This window comes from Rutidosis leptorrhynchoides, chromosome 1 (assembly GCF_046630445.1).
Source record: "Rutidosis leptorrhynchoides isolate AG116_Rl617_1_P2 chromosome 1, CSIRO_AGI_Rlap_v1, whole genome shotgun sequence".
In the NCBI taxonomy this organism is placed as follows: domain Eukaryota; kingdom Viridiplantae; phylum Streptophyta; class Magnoliopsida; order Asterales; family Asteraceae; genus Rutidosis; species Rutidosis leptorrhynchoides.
In genome coordinates, this window is record NC_092333.1 from 567504196 (window position 1) to 567523416 (window position 19221).

At 34.6% G+C, this 19221-nt stretch overlaps 1 long non-coding RNA gene across 5 annotated transcripts; it reads left to right on the forward strand.

Moving 5' to 3' along the window:
* The first annotated feature begins 424 nt into the window (after positions 1 to 424).
* On the forward strand, positions 425 to 10343 carry LOC139849574 (uncharacterized). 5 transcript variants are annotated; one of them, XR_011761380.1, is made up of 11 exons: positions 425 to 547; positions 670 to 852; positions 1316 to 1392; positions 6727 to 6893; positions 7652 to 7697; positions 8368 to 8430; positions 8617 to 9195; positions 9413 to 9792; positions 9878 to 9993; positions 10092 to 10164; positions 10268 to 10343. It is a non-coding gene; the product is annotated as an uncharacterized lncRNA (long non-coding RNA). The 5 variants fall into 5 exon arrangements; XR_011763198.1 differs by adding an exon at positions 9317 to 9341 and having other exon boundaries at positions 431 to 852; positions 9453 to 9792; XR_011762640.1 differs by having other exon boundaries at positions 450 to 509.
* Positions 10344 to 19221: the final 8878 nt, after the last annotated feature.

Sequence of the window (19221 nt, forward strand, 5' to 3'; positions counted from 1 at the left end):
AATCAAATCTTTATATAAAATAAGATTTACAACTCAAATCAAATCTTATATATTATATAAAATATGATTATAGTACAAATCTTTATATAAAATAAGATTTATAAATCAAATCAAATCTTATTTATATCAAATCAAATCTTATATATTATATAAAATATGATTTGCAAAATCTAATCAAATCTGTACATATTTAGATTTGTAAGAATATGTACACACATAAAAAAAAACTTACTTAATTTATTAAACCATTAACTAATGATTAATAAATTAATTTCCGATTAGAAGGTATATCAAACAATTTACGATTGGCCTTTGTGTGTGACCGAATAGGATAAATGGACTTTTATTATTTAATGTCATGGGCATATCTTCGGAATATATGTACCACGGTCAAACCACGGTCGAACCATAGCCAACCCGAGAACATATTTCCAACAGTCCACTCAGAAAGACGATCAACATCGACGCGATGGCTCGCAAGATCGACGTCGATGATCGTATTCCTCTTCGTAATTATTACCGAATCGCTGACAATCTTCTTACACATGTATCGTTACTTGATATTGAAAATATATAATGATCGAAGCTATTTACTTTAAATTCGTATTTATGTTTGTTATATTTGATGCTATTGAAATCGAATTTGATCAATTATAGTGTTTTTAATAGGTATTTGGGGTTTACATGTTAGCTTATTTGTTTGTTTGAATTGGGATTTTGTCAAATGCTGGTTGCTGATCTGTTATAGACAAATCAAGACTTCACCTAAATTGAAGGACAAATCAAGACTTCAACTAAATTGAAGCTCCTATATTAAGGAAATAAAGTTTCTACAACCCTGTAAGATTTAAGGTATGATTTACGTTATCACCTCATTAATTTTAAGCTATGTTTCATGAACCCTAACCCTAAGTTTTAGGGGAAAGTGGTAATTGAGGTAAGAAATAATACTAACCATCCAAACAACGGGCCAGTGGTAATATAGAATGTTAAACTCTGGAGTATAGTTTACAGTGTAAGTTTGATTTACAGTTACAGTTTTTCATACATGGCAACTAGAAACAAATCATTCTCATTAATATTAATATTAAATTTCAAAGTTCGTACAATCTTCTAAATACACGCTACCCTCTTTTTCTTTTCAGGGAACAAAAAAGGAAAAAAAAAAATAAAACCAAAAACGTGAATAGTTTGATTAATTTAATTGTTATTTACATTGCAATCTGTAACTGATTTTCTAAACTTCTTTTTAATTTCTTTGTTGAGCTGATATCTTTTAACTACCAGTTGACCAACATATGTATCGTTTGCACAGAATAAATACCTTGAAGAGGCATCTTCGATTCTCTGATCATGAGGGGTTACTGGAACTAAACAAAAAATAACTTTGAGGTTTGTTGTGCTCTTTTTTCTGTATATATATATGTATAGGGCCAGGATCAATGGGGAAGTAACCAATGGGGGAGGGGGGAAGCAAAATTTTTTTTTTTTTTCCGTTTTTTTTGGATTTTTTTTTTCAGGCATCAAGATCACACGAAAATATGAACATTTAGAAAAGACACTTCGTGATGAATGTTATTATTTAGGCGGGAAAACGATCGACAAAAATAACATTCAAGATAATATTGTTCATGAAGAATGTTAACGTTTTTTTCTTCATGTTTTGTGAAGTAAAATTTAGCCCGATTTAGAGTTTAGGGTTTAGGGTTTGGTGTTTTGGGTTTATTCCATAAACCCAAAACACTAAACTCTAAACCCTAAACTCTAAACCGTTCGTGTTAAAAACTCAATCTAAATCCTAAATCTAAACCCTAAATCTAAACCCTAAATTTCTAAACCCTATAAACCCTAATATCTAAACCTTAATATCTAAAACCTCAACATACGCTCGAAAAACACGATAATTGTTATATATTAGTTCTTCGAGCGTTTTCCCGCCAAAATAAAAACATTTATCACAAAGTGTCTTTATTAAATGTTCATATTTTCATCCAATCTATAATGTTCGTGAACAAAGTTTTTTCAAAAAACGAAAAAAAAAAAAATTTGCTTCCCCCCGCTTCCCCCCGATTGGTTACTTCCCTCTTGATCCTACCACTATATATATATATATATATATATATATATATATATATATATATATATATATTGTGGAACGAAGATATATTCAAATGAGCCAAGTACTACAATATGGAATGTCATGTATGCCATACACTATAATGTAACTGGGACCTAATTTTCTTAATTCGTTTGGTTTGTAGTCTGATACTCTGATTATATGCGTAAGATATCCTTAAAGATGCTGCCTATGGAGACTAGATCACAAAATCCCATGCCAGATGCTATGAAGTCAAACTCTGCTGCCAATAGTATAAACCCCTCTGTTTGCAGCCATGTTTAGTCCGCTACAACTTCCGATAGTCGGAGTCTTTTCAGCCGTTACCTTTTACGAAAGACTTCGTATAGGCAGTTCAGTAATGTTTTCCAAAAAAAAAAAAAAAAAAACTAGCGAAATGCATGAAAAGACATTAGTGGCTAATTTATTCTTCACTAATCTGCAAAATTTGACCATGAGTTTGATCTTCTATCCTTGGATGAAAACCCATTCGCCAGGAGTTCATCATTAGGGAATTCTACCTTTTTATGTGTGTGTGTGTGTTAAGACGTACATTATAAATATGTATTTGATATTGTTTGTATCCGAGCCATTTACAGGTCATTTATCTTATATACTAATTGCCACCCAGATTTTTGTCGTTTGCTTTTTTAACAATCTAAAAACGACATTATCCTACCATTAAGCAAATACAGAGTGATTATCTTTATAATGTTCTACACTCTTCTTCCCCATACCCACTTTCTTCTTCTCACCATCTATTTCCTTCCCCATTATCTGAACCACCCGCTTCCATATTCGATGGAACAAAAACTCGCCGGCTTCCATGGCCAGAAAATCGATGTATTCCGATGGTTTAACTGCTGTTGTCGTTTGCATTGGCTTTAATCGACCATGTTTTGGTCCTGATTATTTTGGGTTTTTTTAATCTATTGGAAATCAGATTTGATTTCACCATATATGTTGCATTGTTGCTTGATTTCGCCATATCTTCATTATTAGGGTTTGTTCTGTCATCTTTCAATCGATTGAAGATTTAGTTATGAAATTAGGGTTTCAGGTGGTTGACTTAAATATTCATTTTTATTTTTGCCATTGCCGTGCCACCGTTGCCATCATCTTTGCCGTCGCGAACGCTACACGGTATTCCTCCTGCTATTTTTTATGCTCATACTGCTCCTATTTCCTTTTTTTGCCTATTGTCAATTTTATAGTCTGTGGTCCATGTGTTCTGAGTACTAATGATATGGGTATAGGATGTATTAGGAATAAATCGAGTACAACTTACCAATTCTTTATATAATATTTAGAATCAAAAGTTAGTTCGTTGTATGATTAACTCGCTAACTAAACATCTGATAAGAATATGTCAGATTAAGTGTTGAATAAATGATTATTTGATTATCTTATTTTTTAATATTTAGATCTTTAATTTTTTTTTTTTTGAAAAGCAAGATAATTTTATTGATAAGGAAATGATACAAAGAGGGTTACAACATGAGTAACACTAATTTGAGCGAAACTCGAGGACCTATACTAGATATAAAGTAAGAAACTAACAAGATGTAGAATACCCTAATTTCGGAGCAGTATTATCAAACTTAACATCAATCACCATTACCCTCATCATCTACTAATACATAAAAAGGATTGTTTGTTTCAATTCTATCTTTGGAATATGTCTTATTATTACCTTCACCATCAATGCCCTTACCTTTATCTCTTTTCCTTAAAACATTATGATTTCGATTTTTCTGGGACTCCACATTCCAATCTGTTTCCTCCACAGCAATATTGTCTTTAATACCATAATTATTCTTAACTGCATTTTGCTTGATACCTTTTGCTTCTGTTGACTGCCATTGACTTTTATTATTATCAAAATTCAACTTATGAAATACCCTTCCTTTCTTACCAACAACTTTAGAGCCGTCCTCAACACACTGGTTATTTAAATCAACTGTTTCACCATCATTGTTGATTTTCAAAGCGTCTTTTAACACTTGAGCAGATACTTCATCTTCTGTTTTAGGCCTAATTTTACAAGTATTAAAAGAGTGCCCAAACACTTTGCAGTGAGTGCATAAAGGCGGTTTCCATTGATAAGTCACCTCAAGTTTACCCACTTTGGCTGGAAAAGAACCAATCACAGGATAGGAAAATTCAACAAAGCTAGGAAGGTCATCAGCTGCATTGACTTCAGTCAAAACTCTAGCAAAACCTAGTCTTCCACTTTTACTCAAACATCTCTCTGAAGTAACTTTGTCCATCAACATAGGCCTACCAATACCACTAACAAGTTTACCTATACTTCTGCCACTCCATAGTTCAATGGGTATATTGTGAATGCAAATCCAAATTGGAACTTTTTCAGGTTCAATTTTTTCAAGCCAAACCCCAGGTTCCCACTGATTCACGAAAAAAGGAACATTATTAACTAACCATGGACCACTCTCAAGAACCTCCTTCATACCCTTTTCATTTTTAAATTTGCATAAATAAAATCCTGCAGCTGTTTTGACGATTTCTTTAAGGTCATACCTCCGCCACATTCTCCTTAGATGGGCATTAACAACCCTATAATCCATAGAAGTTCCAATAAAATACTCATATAATTGAAGAGAAAATGCACTACCGCCCTTCTTAACCTCCTCAGCGGAGAAAACTACTCTCTTCTGACCATTAGACATTAAAACAGGAGGAATGAACTCCATTTTTAATTCTTCTTCATATTTGTTTTGTTTTAAGAAGTCGGCAAAAGTGATGTTTGGATTTACCCATGCTCTTGGAGTTTTAGTATTTGTATTGCCTTGCCCATCACTAGTCTCTACCCCTTCCATTGTTGTAGATTTAATCCCAGAAACAACATTATTTTTATCACCACTATTATTATCCTGCGTATTCATTAATGTTACATTGCCACCCAATGTAAATTGGGAGAAATCATCAGGAACAACAATTGACTCTCTAAAACCATCATTCTTAAATAACTTAACAGCATTCTCAGCAGCAGCCACTAGGTTTACATCAACCTCATTATAACTACCATCTTTTGAACTCTTAAAGAATACAACAGGACTAGCAGAAACAGTCGGTTTAGCAACAGCAATTGTTTCACCAATAGATTTAGCAATAATATCATCGTTACTAACTACAATATCATCAATAGAATGATCAGTTACAGGAGAATTCTTACCATACCCACCTTTCTTCCTGTTACCCTTGCGTTTTTTAATTACTTCAGGGAGTATTTTTTCATTAGCAGGAATAGAAGAATCACCAGCGTAAGGAACAAATTGAGCACTCTTCTTTTCTTTAGACGGACCATCCCCAACATCAATCAGCTGGTTCGCTTTACCCTTCCTCTTTCTAGAACTATAGGTTTTCAGAACCATCCCCTCTGAATCACGATTATCCTTCCCAGGTTGTTCAATTGGCACATCTCCCTCGTTCTTATTTGGTTGATCAACTTCATCTACCATCAGATTGGAACGTACGACATCATCCATAATCTGAGATGAACGATCCCCATCAGAATCAGATGAAGACACTTCTCCACTTTTAGAAGCCGCATCCGTTGTTCCACGACTAACCGATCGGTTTCGCAAAACCCTAGTAGCAGTCGCCGTTATATCTTGGTACTTTTTCTTCTTCTTGGACACCATGATACACGATTACTCTTAAAGATAAAAATTATACTGTACCTTAAGTGAATGAAGATTGTAACTTCGTAAGTGATCTTGAACAGCAAATTCAAATCGCCTTCTTGAAATATCACAGTTGAAGAACCCTAAACTCGAACAGCAGTGACTTGATTTACTCCCAAAATTAAAGATCGGATGAATTCAATTCTTCAACTAAAAAACCCTAAAATCGCGAAACCCCTAAATTTTGGAAGAACTGAAACCGATTGATTTACGGGTAGTCGATAATGATGTCACCAAAAGTTTCAGCAGTTAATTGATTCTTATCAAAAGTGGCGATGTTAACAAAAATATTGGTACAAAAAATATTAGTTCTTGCAATATGTAGGTTAATTAATATTTAATTTTTTCTCCATCCCCCTCTAGAAAAATGAAAAAATAGGTAATGGAAGTACTCCTTCTTATTCCCGTGGGCAATTAGCAACAATTTTTCTGTGTATTTATTTTATTGTGTATGTCAAAACATGCAATGAAACTCATTTGCATAGTCTTGAATTGGATACGTTGTACGAATATTGTTGACGGTTCAAGTGTATTTGACGGGACATTAGATGTTGTTGCTTAATAAAATGTTTCTGAGCTTCCTACTAAGTAATTGGAAATGATATATTGTTATTTAAACTACGAAGTTATCGGTTTTAGTATCGCTTATATATACATTATTATCTTATATGTTAACTCCTTAAGTTTCTTTGCAGTCTATGTTTAGGATCATAATCATTCTATAATCTGTTATACGCCTATAGTGTTATACGCCTATCAAAATTGATTATTTGATTTTTTGATATTTATATATTTAGATTATGAGCAGAAAAAATGAGGATATATAGATTTGGTTTACTCCATAGATTGTAGCATTAATTAAGTAAATTAACACCATTGGTTATAAATTTCATATAATTACAGGTCGTGGGTGGTGGCATTCTTGGCCTGCATTGTACAATAAGATGTATTTTAATGTCAGGCCGCTATGGCCACTGTTGCCAAATTGGGGTTTCAGGCTTTCCATCATCGTTTCTAATCCGATTGTTCTTCAATATTGTGAGCTTTTGCAGTTCAACAACTAAAGTTAGGTATTTTGAACTCTTAACTTTTTTGGGTATTTGAACCTACGACTTTAATACCGAGTAATTAGTGTGTATTTTGAATGTTTTTGTTGCTTATTTAGTTCATATCTTTCTGTTACATCTATTTTGATTCGACATTGTTGATTGTGTGAGTTATTATGATTTTTTCCTCTCATACTCGGGGCTCTTCTGCTGGAAAATCCATCGTCGTTAACATGAGTAGATAATATATATGGGTATGTTGTTGTTTCCCGTTTTGTTGTTAACGTGGACGCAAGCTGATTGAATGTGGTTTTGTGGATTAAAAGGAAGTTTTTTTGTTGGTGTCCACAAGGTGTTTGTAAAAATGTCCGAATGAGTGTTTTTTTGGATACATTCAATTGATAAACTTATTTTAATGGATGTTATTGTTTGTGACACCATACTTACACTACAAAGTTTTGTTTGCAAAAACTTGATGTATGATAATCGTAATAGATATTGAATGAAACAAGTGAAGTTTCAGGGTACTGCGGTTGTTAATCGGAATTTGTTTTCTATTTTCTTTTCAATAGGGATAGGGAAGTCAATTTTTGGATTGAGTATGAGTTTCAAATAGGTGGATTGAAAGGAAGTTCGTTATGTCGGTGTTAGTTAAAGTATCTGAAAGAGTTTTTTATAATGTCCGATTTGTGTTAGAATTCATTTTTAATGGTTATTTGTTATCTGTGTGATGTTATTGTTATTTTTTAATTCTTCATGCATACTGCTGTTTTTGTTTTTAGGTTGCATTTGGAAGAAATTTGCTTCTAGTGGGTTTTCTTCGTGATGGTAATGTATTTTAGCTTCGATATTTTTATCTTTGTAATATGTTGATGTTCTTTGTCCTGTATTATGTGTGACGTTTTTGGTTGCCAACTGTTTGTTAAGTTGTTTGTTATGTTTTTGATGTTGTTATCGAAAATAAAAGAAGTAATTAACGGTAATTTATTTTAGCACGTACATATCTCTTTTAAAATATTAGTTTTCAGCTGTTGTACTATCATTGGTGGTAATTCCGTTAATTGTTTTTTTTTATTTTCAGTAACCTTTATGTTGAATGCTATTTGCTATGTACCTACTATATAGTATATTAGGCCTACATGTTTATTATTGATCTGCAACTATGGTTATGCTTTATTTTTGTACTTACATATCGGTCGAAACAAGATGTATTTGTACATTTTCTATTTAATGATTAGGATTAGTGAACGGTGATATATACATCGGTATAACTTTGGTAGTTAGGTAATGCTGTATTTAGTCGAATGTGTGACATAACTTTAATGTTTGGTTATATTATATACATGTTTAGTTCTTTAGACTATTGTTGTGAGTGGTAATGGTGTGTTCTTTTTAGTTACCATTATGTATGTTTAAGATTTTTAGTTACCATTATGTATGTTTAAGATATTAATACGTGTAGAAAAAACTTAATTTGTATTCATTTGTTTTAATGCAGCTAGAGCAACAGACATTGTTGTTAAAAATAAAATGGAGCAACTTTATGGAAGTTCCACAACTGGTATAGATACGGTTTGAAGTATTTTTCTCTGTCTTTCATTTATGCATTTGTGTGTTTTATATTTGTACAGGATAATGTTACGACATTTTTGTTACTACCCGTTTATTCAATTGTCTAATATATTACGTGTTTAACTTGATACTGTCACGCCTGAAAACTGTTTTTTATGTATGTTTTTTTATGCAGCCGTGGTAAGTGACGTTATTGTTGTTAAAGATCAAACCCAACAACTGCATATACCTGCTGATAATAATACAGTAATTGGTTACGTTAATGGTATGTTTCTTTTTAATTAACAAATTGGAATCAAAACATTGGTGAAGGTCAATCGAGCTGCTTTCAATCATTTGTTGCTAAATATATAGATTGGTATGGTTATACTTTGCTAGTTGAAGTTACTGACATGTGTTCCATTTAGAAAGAAATATAGCTGTTTTTAATGTGGTAAGGGTAGAAGGTTTTCTATCAAAGACATTATGGAACGAACGTGCATTGCAATTTGAAGTAAAGGGTTGTAAGTCTTTAGAGGAGCCAGTCATACTAACCGCTATCTCATGCTAGGTCAAAAAAATACTAAACCGATCAGCTTACTCCAGGGAACCGCTATCCAAGCCATGATGGATTAAAAACACAAGAACTATTTCGCCGACATACTTCAGCTAAATGCAGCCTAGAAGCCTATAGAATATCGAACTTCATCTGCGAAGCCACACAAAAATGAGACCACACAATATCAAATCCAACTAAAGGAAAACACCATGACAGGTAAGTTATCAAACTCCATCAACATCACCTATTGTTTGATATAAAATACAGACTAGCAATGCATCTACAAAGCTACAATCTTACTTTTTGTAATCATCAACCAAAAAAATATTTGTTTCAGGTTTTACATTCTACATGGATGTTTAGTAAGTTTTTATATTTCTTACTTAATTGTTTGTCAGATGTTTTAATTTATGCTTTGCTTTATTGACTTCAGGTGAGAACTTACTATGTTATGCGAATGTTTTAACGACCAGTTATCCCAGCGATGTACAATTATTCTGGCGGACGGGGAAGTGGTTGATGAATCTGCAATGACAAATCAAAGAGAATGCCACTCCTCTCAAGCAATGACAAATGTGCAAAAAAGAAAAAAGAGTAACCAAACACTACCTTACTACCACTAGACTTTGAAGGAATGCAAAACCATGATCCAGAAAAGTACTGTAATAACAACTGCATAAACCTAAGAGTAGTACTTTTGTAATACAATTACTACAACGTATGTGCAAAAAAATGTTGCGGCAACGCGCGGCCGGCCTCTTACCAGTTTTCTAACAATGCTTCCCGTGGAGCCCATCTTGAGCCCATCTGGAGGTAAACCGCTTTATTTTTATATATATTTTACAACAGTTAAATCCAAAATTGGTGATACAAATATGAATATACATGGTGAACATAGCGAGCCGTTGATGGATTACGAGGATGGAATTCATTCCGATAACGGTGATGTTGACAGGAGCAGCGACGAACAACATCATCAGGTTTTAGATGATAGTATTGAACATGAAATCGAAGGTACCAATTCATATTAATTGAAAATATATTAACTTTTTACGATGATGGGTTAGTTTGTGTTGTCAATAGGGTGTAATTTTGTTATTATTATTGTTAAGTACATGATTATGGGCTTATTGGAATTGAAAGTTGATTCTCTACCTTTACTTGGTTACGAAGTGGGTTTATCAGGTATTCTTCCAATCTTTTGTTTCGTTCTGTATTGTACATTCGTTCGCACTCCGTTTGGTTTCAAAAAATTTTAATTCATTTTGTTTTGTTTGTTTTTTGTGAGGTTATAAACTTCGATGATGTTTGTGCTTGGGTTGTTCTATAGCAAATTTGACTTACGATTTTGAAACGATTCAGGTATTGTTGTTATTTTGGTTATTTATTTTTCCTTTTTAATCATCAATACTTTAAATGCATGGTTTGACGCTGGTATATGTTAATAGGTTTTGTTTTTTATTATTATTTTAGAAAGGTTATTTGGGGGTTTATGTTGTTCTTTAACTGTTTGCATCATTATTATCTAGAAATGGGCTGAGTACCATATATCCAAGTTAAGTACCTGTGTTTAATCAGTTTGTGAATGTTAATTGAACTGTTTTTTATTTTTTTATTTTTTAAATTTTAAACTAATCGAATATAGAAATCCGATAGCTAAAAGTGGTGTAAAGGTGCAAGGGCTTAAGCCTGGTTATTTTGGCGATATATTGAATTTTGAAGGTCAACAGGTTCTGTTTCTATGGCACCTGTTATCTGAAATGGGTTGTTATTGCCACATGGGTCAGATTTGCTGCTGGTGGGGAAAATGGGCTGGTAAAAAGATAAAAATGGCCAACGTGTTCCTGTAATTCCGGGTAAATATTGTTGCTTGGCAGACTTTTAAAAGTCAATGGTATATGTTGTCGTTTGGATAAGTGAATTGGCCAAAAACGGCCAAATTCTCATGGCATTTGGTATTATAAGGGAAATTGTTTGGTCACAAGTCATATACACTATGACAATTGGTTTTTTGATGTGCATTAAGCATTTTTAGGTCTGTTAGTTTTTAATCATCGGTTAGTGCTTTTGTTTAGTCATTTATTTTGTGTTTTGGTGGTCACTTAAAACACCTCCTCGGGCATACCCGTTGTAATTGTACCTTATTTTTTTCTTTTTGAATTTTTTTCGGGGCTTGTCCCCATATCCAAAGAAAAGTATTTGTGTCATAAATATTAAACAATTATTTATCTCACTTTGCTTACATGAAAAGGCAAGATTCCGTAATGTTTAAGTTATTATATATCTATGTATAGACTCTGTGAATGACAACGGTTTGATTTTAACTAAATCTGCCGCATGAGAACTTTGTAACCTTTTGTAATAGCCAGCGACGAGACGAGACCGCTTAAGACTTTGACATGTAAAATTAAGTTTCTAATGAATAGCCCTCAACGAGTGATGGTAAGTTTTTAACCCTAGAATACTTTACCAAACTAAATGTATAAAGAATAGCCATCGATAATTCTTAGTCGCGAAGCGCGTACCCCTTAATCTCGTTGTTACACATTTTAAAGATTATATATATCATCAAAATCCAACCATAAGTATTAGTAAGTTTTTTATCTAACATAGTGTCGGAAATATAAGTGTAAGTAAATTATTTTCTTTAAAATATTTAAAAACTAACATAAGTATTTAATACACAAAGATAAGTCTAAGATAATCATAATCACTTAATTAATTACTGCTTTGCTAGAAGTTTGAGTTTAAATGCAGAGATAAAAGTGAGAGCAAGCGAACATAGAATAAGAAAATGTGATGGAAACAGTTTCCATCACACAAAATTTCTTAGCGTAATGACATATCGGAGGCCACCCAATTTTCTTGATCCCATCTAGGGCCATTAATCTGTTGATGCATATTTGTATGGCCGTCGCTGGGCGAATAACGTTTATTATGATATTGTACACCTAGGATTGTATTGAACAAGTAACTCTAGTCACATGAGCATATGTGACAAAACGGCCTATATAAAGAGTTACTTTGTTCATTTATCATTTGAGCACCTCCAAAGTTTGTGTGAGCATAATGTGAGAGTGAGGTGAGCTCCACCTCTTCACGAGGATCTATGGTGGATTGATGCTCCAACCACCATGGAAATGGCAAAGTGATTAGCTTAGATTAGTGTTATTGTTTTAGATTGTTTATCTTGATTCATGAATGTAATCTTGGCACTAGTTTCAGCTGATTATCTTTGAGTTTGTTTATTCTTCATCTCATATTCATCATGTTCATCTTATTCATTACATGTTTTTGCTCAAATTGTCAATTGGTTCTTGTTCTTTGATCAAAAGATCCTAGCATGGGATCTAACAAAATGGTATCAGAGCCTAAGATCAACCAAGAATCGATTAATCTGTTGCAATTTGATGAAATTGAAATTTGGATCTCGGTTTGACTTTTGTTGACTTTTTTGGGTTTTTGATGATTTAGGCCGAATTGAAGAATTATAAGAATGAGGAATTGTTTGTAATCATTTAGTGATTGTTTCCTCAAAATTATAGGTCATAAATCGTTGATTTTATCGAGTTTTGGAAAAAATTTGTGTTCTAGAAAAAGTGGACTGAAATCGTTTAATCTGTGAATTTTGGGTGTTTGTTTGGGAAATCTGTTAATGGACAAGTGTTTAGCGGGTTCTAATGCACCTATCTGACAAATTTCATGTGTTTTGGTTGTGATTTGAGCATGTTTCCATGAAAGCCGCCACTAACCACCGTGTGCCGCCACCTAGTCGCCGGAATTGATGAAGAACACGATGAAGAAGAGCTGGAAAATAGACGAGGGTATTTTTCGTAATTAAATGGAACTTTAAGCTGGCGGGACCCACTGGTATACTCCTTTGTCGACTAAAAAGGTACACTTAATATGACGATGGCACAAATGCAAATTTGGTGAACTTTGTTTGTGGTGGACCCCACCTGGTACCTTTCTTTGACGCATGAATATGAAAGCCACATGGGACCATATGCCTTTTATTCTCTTTTCCCCCATTTCCATTACAACTTTTATTCTCTTTTCTTCCATTTCCATTACAACACTTAGATTCATTGAACCTAGACATACTCATGATAAACTTTTACACTTTGAACCTGCCAATTAATTCGTGAACCCTCTGATCATTGAACTGACCTAAGCTTGTGAACCCCTGTCACAATTTAAACAGTTCACACATTAACAAATGTTTAACACAGTCAGTCCTTCCTGTTAAATTAATTAACGGCTGTTAACCTCAAGGACCTCCAGTGCAAAATTTTTGAAATATTTTCGGAATTTTCAGATATGGTCCCTGCACTTTTGAAGTTTCAAGGTTTAGACTTTTGGTCCCTCAACTTTTCTCGATGTATAAAGTTTAATGGATAACCTCCTTTGTCCGTTTGACTTATTTAGTAAGTGAGTACGGAAACTCTTGCTTTTGAGATGTTTTTGTGGGGTAGTCGGGAGCATACGACTTTTATGGGCCAATGACGTTATATTTTATCTTCCGCATTTTGTTGATTCTGCTTTGTAGAGGGAATTTGTTTTGGGTTATTGTTACGCAATCACAGGATTATACATTTGTCATTCTTGGTGACTATTTGGTGTACTTATTGATATGTTTGGGATCGTTAGTTGTGGAATGGATGCCTCTATTATATGCCTATAATGTTTGAGTCATGAGGACGATACGTGCTTTATAAAGTGTATTAGGATGCAGCTATTAGAAGCGGGGGAAGTTTTACATGTAACATCCCGCACTTTTTCGTTAATTCATTTTAACGCCCGTCTTTTTTTTAGATAATATCTTTCGTTATCTAAATTCGTACCTTCCATTAACTAACGTTCTTAACATTTCCGTTATTGGATTATAACATCTCCCGTTTACTCTCGCGTAGTAAAATAATTCGTTCGGTTAATTTCCGCACCCGACTACAAACTTGAGGGACTAATCTTGTCATTTGGTCAATTTGGGTCAACTAGTCATCACCTCCCACCTCTCATCCTCTCATTTCTCTCTTATCCCTTTCTTAATACTTCCATCTTTTCTTTCAAACCCCAACATCAAAGATTCATCATCTATTTCGGATCTAGGAAGCTCACAACAAATCCGACTACATATTCGTGATCCTCTCTCCATCCTCTTCAATTTGGTACCAATTTCATAGCTTGGGGTAAGTTTTTCAAAATCTCTAATTTTCATAAATTAAACCTTTAGACTTGAAATGGTGTTAATTAGTGTCTATGGCTCATTGTGATGTATATGTAATTTGTATGCTCGATCTTGTTATTTGGTGTAACTAGCATGAACACTTGAAATGAGTTAGTTTAATCTTTGATTTTGATTGATTAAATGTTGTTAGATGTTAAACCTATTGTGTTAAATGTGTTACTAGCATCATTAGCTTCAATTTGATATGTTGGTTAGCTTGGTAAGACCTCATTAACATGATTATTGATTTCATGATTCTTGGTTAGGGTTTGATAGATTTTAAAACGAACCTTTGGTGCATTAAATGCTTGACAATGTTGTTTGTAGGTGTTTAGTTGCGATGTATGTTTGTTTACTTTCGAAACGGCATATCATATATGTAAATTGGATCACTGAATCATGAAATGCGTTTTACGAACTTGAAACTTGAATAATGAACTTTTAACGATCATTCGACGAGGTTTTTGTTGTAAATGATTAACTTGGTAGATGAAATGTGCTTAGTCGTTTTCCTCGTCAAAATACCTTTCCAACGGTATAAGATACATATTCTAAGTGTTTTCGGTTCACAAAGTGTGTTTGTTTGAGTTTTGGTTCGTGCACTTGTGTGTTTCAGCAAACAGGGTCTGTGCACTAATCTGGACGCCGTCCAAACCCTTGGACGCCGTCCATCCCTTCACAGTTGGACGCCGTCCAGCCAATCTGGACGCCGTCCAAATGAACTGTCAGGGTCTGTCCAACTTGACCATTTTTCGTTTAATTCTAACTATGCTACGCACCTCCGATTAACATGTAACTTGTTCTAACATGCTCATATATGAATATATAACTCAGAAAAATTGTCGGATACCCGATCCGACCCCGTTGATTTTGACTTTGACCAAAGTCAAACTTAACCAAATACTTATGCAATCGTTCTAACATGCTTTTATACTTGATTCTCGCATGAAACTTGACAACTTGATTCACATGCTATATTAATCGAGTCGTAACGAGCCATAGGACTAATTGAACACATTTCGACCGACCTTGTGTCGTAACCGGTAATTGATACGACTTATTTGTTTAGCTCAAGGCTAAGCAACTTTCATTTGCACAACGTTTAATTTCAAGTACTTTGGCATGCAACTACGGTGAGATCATAGTCCCACTTTTACTCTTTTAAACTTATACTTGGGATGAGAAAACATAAACGATTTATACTTTTATACTTTGAACACAAATACGAAAGCAAAGATACATACGAGTTAGAACAAAAATCTTCAAGTCCAATTATCATTGGTTACACTTGTAGGGTGTAAGCGAGAACTTATGTTGTGTGGCCATACGGGTTTGACGAACCCTCATCCAGATGGATGAAACGTATTTTTGGTATATAGTGTAGGTTCTAACACTATTATGCAGAGGTAAGATTCAGTTAAGCTTTGGTAATTGGGTGCTCGTGATACAAACAACATCTTTTGAGATGTATACGCTTTGATACTAAATCTTGTGGTTCAAAAACATACTTTACAAATACATCTATGATTTCACCAACGTTTTTCGTTGACAGTTTTCTATATGTTTTCTCAGGTTCATACTTGGCTACTTGATACATGCTTCCGCATACTTTGAATACTTGCTTGGGGTCAAGCATACATGCATACGCTAGTGATAGCACCTTTGGATTCAAACTTAAAGCATACATACTTACGCTATTTATAGCAACTGCGATTTTCAACTTATTATGTCGCAAGTTATCTCAATTATACTTTATACTTTTGTAAACTTAACTTCTTGTCGAACCGTTTGGTAAACTAAACTTTGTAAGTCTCATACGTCTCAAATGAATGCGACATAATTTTGGTCAAACGCGTCTCATTTAGGGACTACGACCACGTAACGGGACCTAAGTTAACGACGCCGTCAATGACGATTTTGTCGGGTCGTTACAGATGGTATCAGAGCGTTGGTTGTAGGGATCTAGGATGTGCATTAATGTGTCTGATAGAGTCATTAGGACGCGTTAGTGAATCTAGACTACAACCGGATAGTTAATCATTGCATTCTGACTTGCATTTGCTATAGATAGCACTTACTTGACTACTTGTGCATTTATACTTGAATCATTCTTAGGCGAACTTCTTAATGGTACCTAATTTTCATCATACGAACTCGTACTCTGCCACTTTCTGGTAACACACATAAATTCGAGATTCCTACGCGCAAGGATGACGACGACTTCATTAGTCACACCAGTCCGGGAACTCTGTCTCCCAGATTGTTATTCACCACCGTCTCGGCTTACTATTCACGAGTACTATAAGGTTTCCACCACTATGGCAATCACTAGCCACTACCGACGTTACACCGGTGTTCTTCACTATTTACTACTTCTTGTTACTACCACCACTACTCTAGATGAGTATCGTCATCACCGCTTATCACTACGGTTGCGTACTACTCGTTATCATAATTCGTTACTCCTTTAGTACCTAAAGACATTATTGGTTGACTTGAACCGCATTGACGTGAACAATCGTTTATACACTTCACTCGGGAAACGCTTCTTCAGAGTTGCACAAATTCTTTCGATTCGATACGAGTCGCGTTAGAGATGCCGTTACACTTTGTTCATTTTAAATCTTCACGATTACACGAACTTGATTCTATGGAGTGATGTGGGAATAGAGGTATGAGTTAGCATAATATAACGACACTCGATCAACGTAGTTATATTATGGTAAGTCATACCAAAGTTCTAATGACTCGTGATGGTGATTAGACTCGATCAACCTAATCACCATCTTGTGCCATGTACATGACTTTATTTTTCCTTGTTGTCATCCGAAAACTTCGAGAATAGTGATAACAACCATACCAGGGACACATCTTGATATTTTCAAATCCTATTTATGCTTTTGAACGAATGACCAATTCTTCCAACTTCAAAACATATGCCACACGTGTATACTATCCCGTTTTCGCACGGTTTTATCGACGAACTACAATATGCTTGTTATGCTCACATCGAGGCGGAAACTTCTCTCGCATTACACTCGTACTTCCGTGTAAGGAAAACCTTTATCTAAATACTCGACGGAGAGAGAGACTCTTCACGTTATACTAGTATTCGCCTCGAGGGTGAATAGTCCTAACGAACGTTTTCAGAAGCCGATAAGAAACTTGCTCTAACAAACGTTTTCAAGTCCTAACAAACTTGTTCAAACATATTTTAAAGAAATTGTATCTCGGCACGGCGTGCCATTTCCATTTAATTTCGGATCGAGATACTCGTTTCACTTCTAAATTTCAGAGTGCCTTACAAGAAACCTCGGGGACCCGTTCAAACATGAGTACCGCGTATCATCCACAAACCGACAGACCAAGTAAACGTACGATTCAAACCTTTGAAAAACATATCACGAACTTGTATTATTGCCTTTAATTGATTCCTCTTACTACGAAAGTTATCATACGAGTATTAACGCCGCACCTTTTCGAAACTTTATATAGCCGCAAATGTCGTTCTCCTATTCGTTGGACAGAAGTAGGTGACAAGCAACCCACCGGACCCAAACTCATTCATGAAATAACCGTTAAGATCGTTCAAATTCAAGAAAGGCTCAAGAGGGCCGGTAGACGCCAAAAGAGCTATGCCGATGTTAGACGTAAACTTTTCGAATTCCAAGTGGGTAGCCGCATAACGTTAAAAATCGCACCTCGGAAAGGTGTAATCCGTTTCGGGAAACGTAGAAAGCTAAATCCGCAATATTTTGATCCTTTTGAAATCTTGGGGCGTATTGGACCCGTTGCTTACTGTTTTGAACTTCCGACTCAATTGAGCTCCATTCATCCTACATTCAGTGTATCAAACTTAAAGAAGTGTCTTGCGAAACAAGAACTTGTTATCATTTTCGATGAGCTTACTATCGACGATACACTCCACTTTCTAGGAGAACCGGTTGGAATTATGGATCGTGAAACCAAACTTTAAAACAACTTAAAGTCCCGACTGTCAAAGTTCGTTGAAATGCCCAAGGAAGTACTTTCGCTTATTCGTAGAATTGGCAACGCAAGATCTCGAGGAAGAAACAACGACTACTACTTCCAACTAAATTTCGGGACGAAATTTCTTTTAAGGTGTAGGTAATGTAACATCCCGCATTTTTCCGTTAATTCATTTTAACGCCCGTCTTTTTTTAGATAATATCTTTCGTTATCTAAATTCGTACCGTACTTCCATTAACTAACATTCTTAACATTTCCGTTATTGGATTATAACATCTCCCGTTTACTCTCGCGTAGTAAAATAATTCGTTCGGTTAATTTCCGCACCCGACTACAAACTTGAGGGACTAATCTTGTCATTTGACCAATTTGGATCAACTAGTCATCACCTCCCACCTCTCATCCTCTCATTTCTCTCTTATCCCTTTCTTAATACTTCCATCTTTTCTCTCAAACCCCAACATCAAAGATTCATCATCTATTTCGGATCTAGGAAGCTCACAACAAATCCGACTATATATTCGTGATCCTCTCTTCATCCTCTTCAATTTGGTACCAATTTCATAGCTTGGGGTAAGCTTTTCAAAATCTCTAATTTTCATAAATTAGACCTTTAGACTTGAAATGGTGTTAATTAGTGTCTATGGCTCATTGTGATGTCGTATATGTAATTTGTATGCTCGATCTTGTTATTTGGTGTAACTAGCATGAACACTTGAAATGGGTTAGTTTAATCTTTGATTTTGATTGATTAAATGTTGTTAGATGTTAAACCTATTGTGTTAAATGTGTTACTAGCATCATTAGCTTCAATTTGATATGTTGGTTAGCTTGGTAAGACCTCATTAACATGATTATTGATTTCATGATTCTTGGTTAGGGTTTGATAGATTTTAAAACGAACCTTTGGTGCATTAAATGCTTGACAATGTTGTTTGTAGGTGTTTAGTTGCGATGTATGTTTAATTACCTTCGAAACGGCATATCATATATGTAAATTAGATCACCGAATCATGAAATGCGTT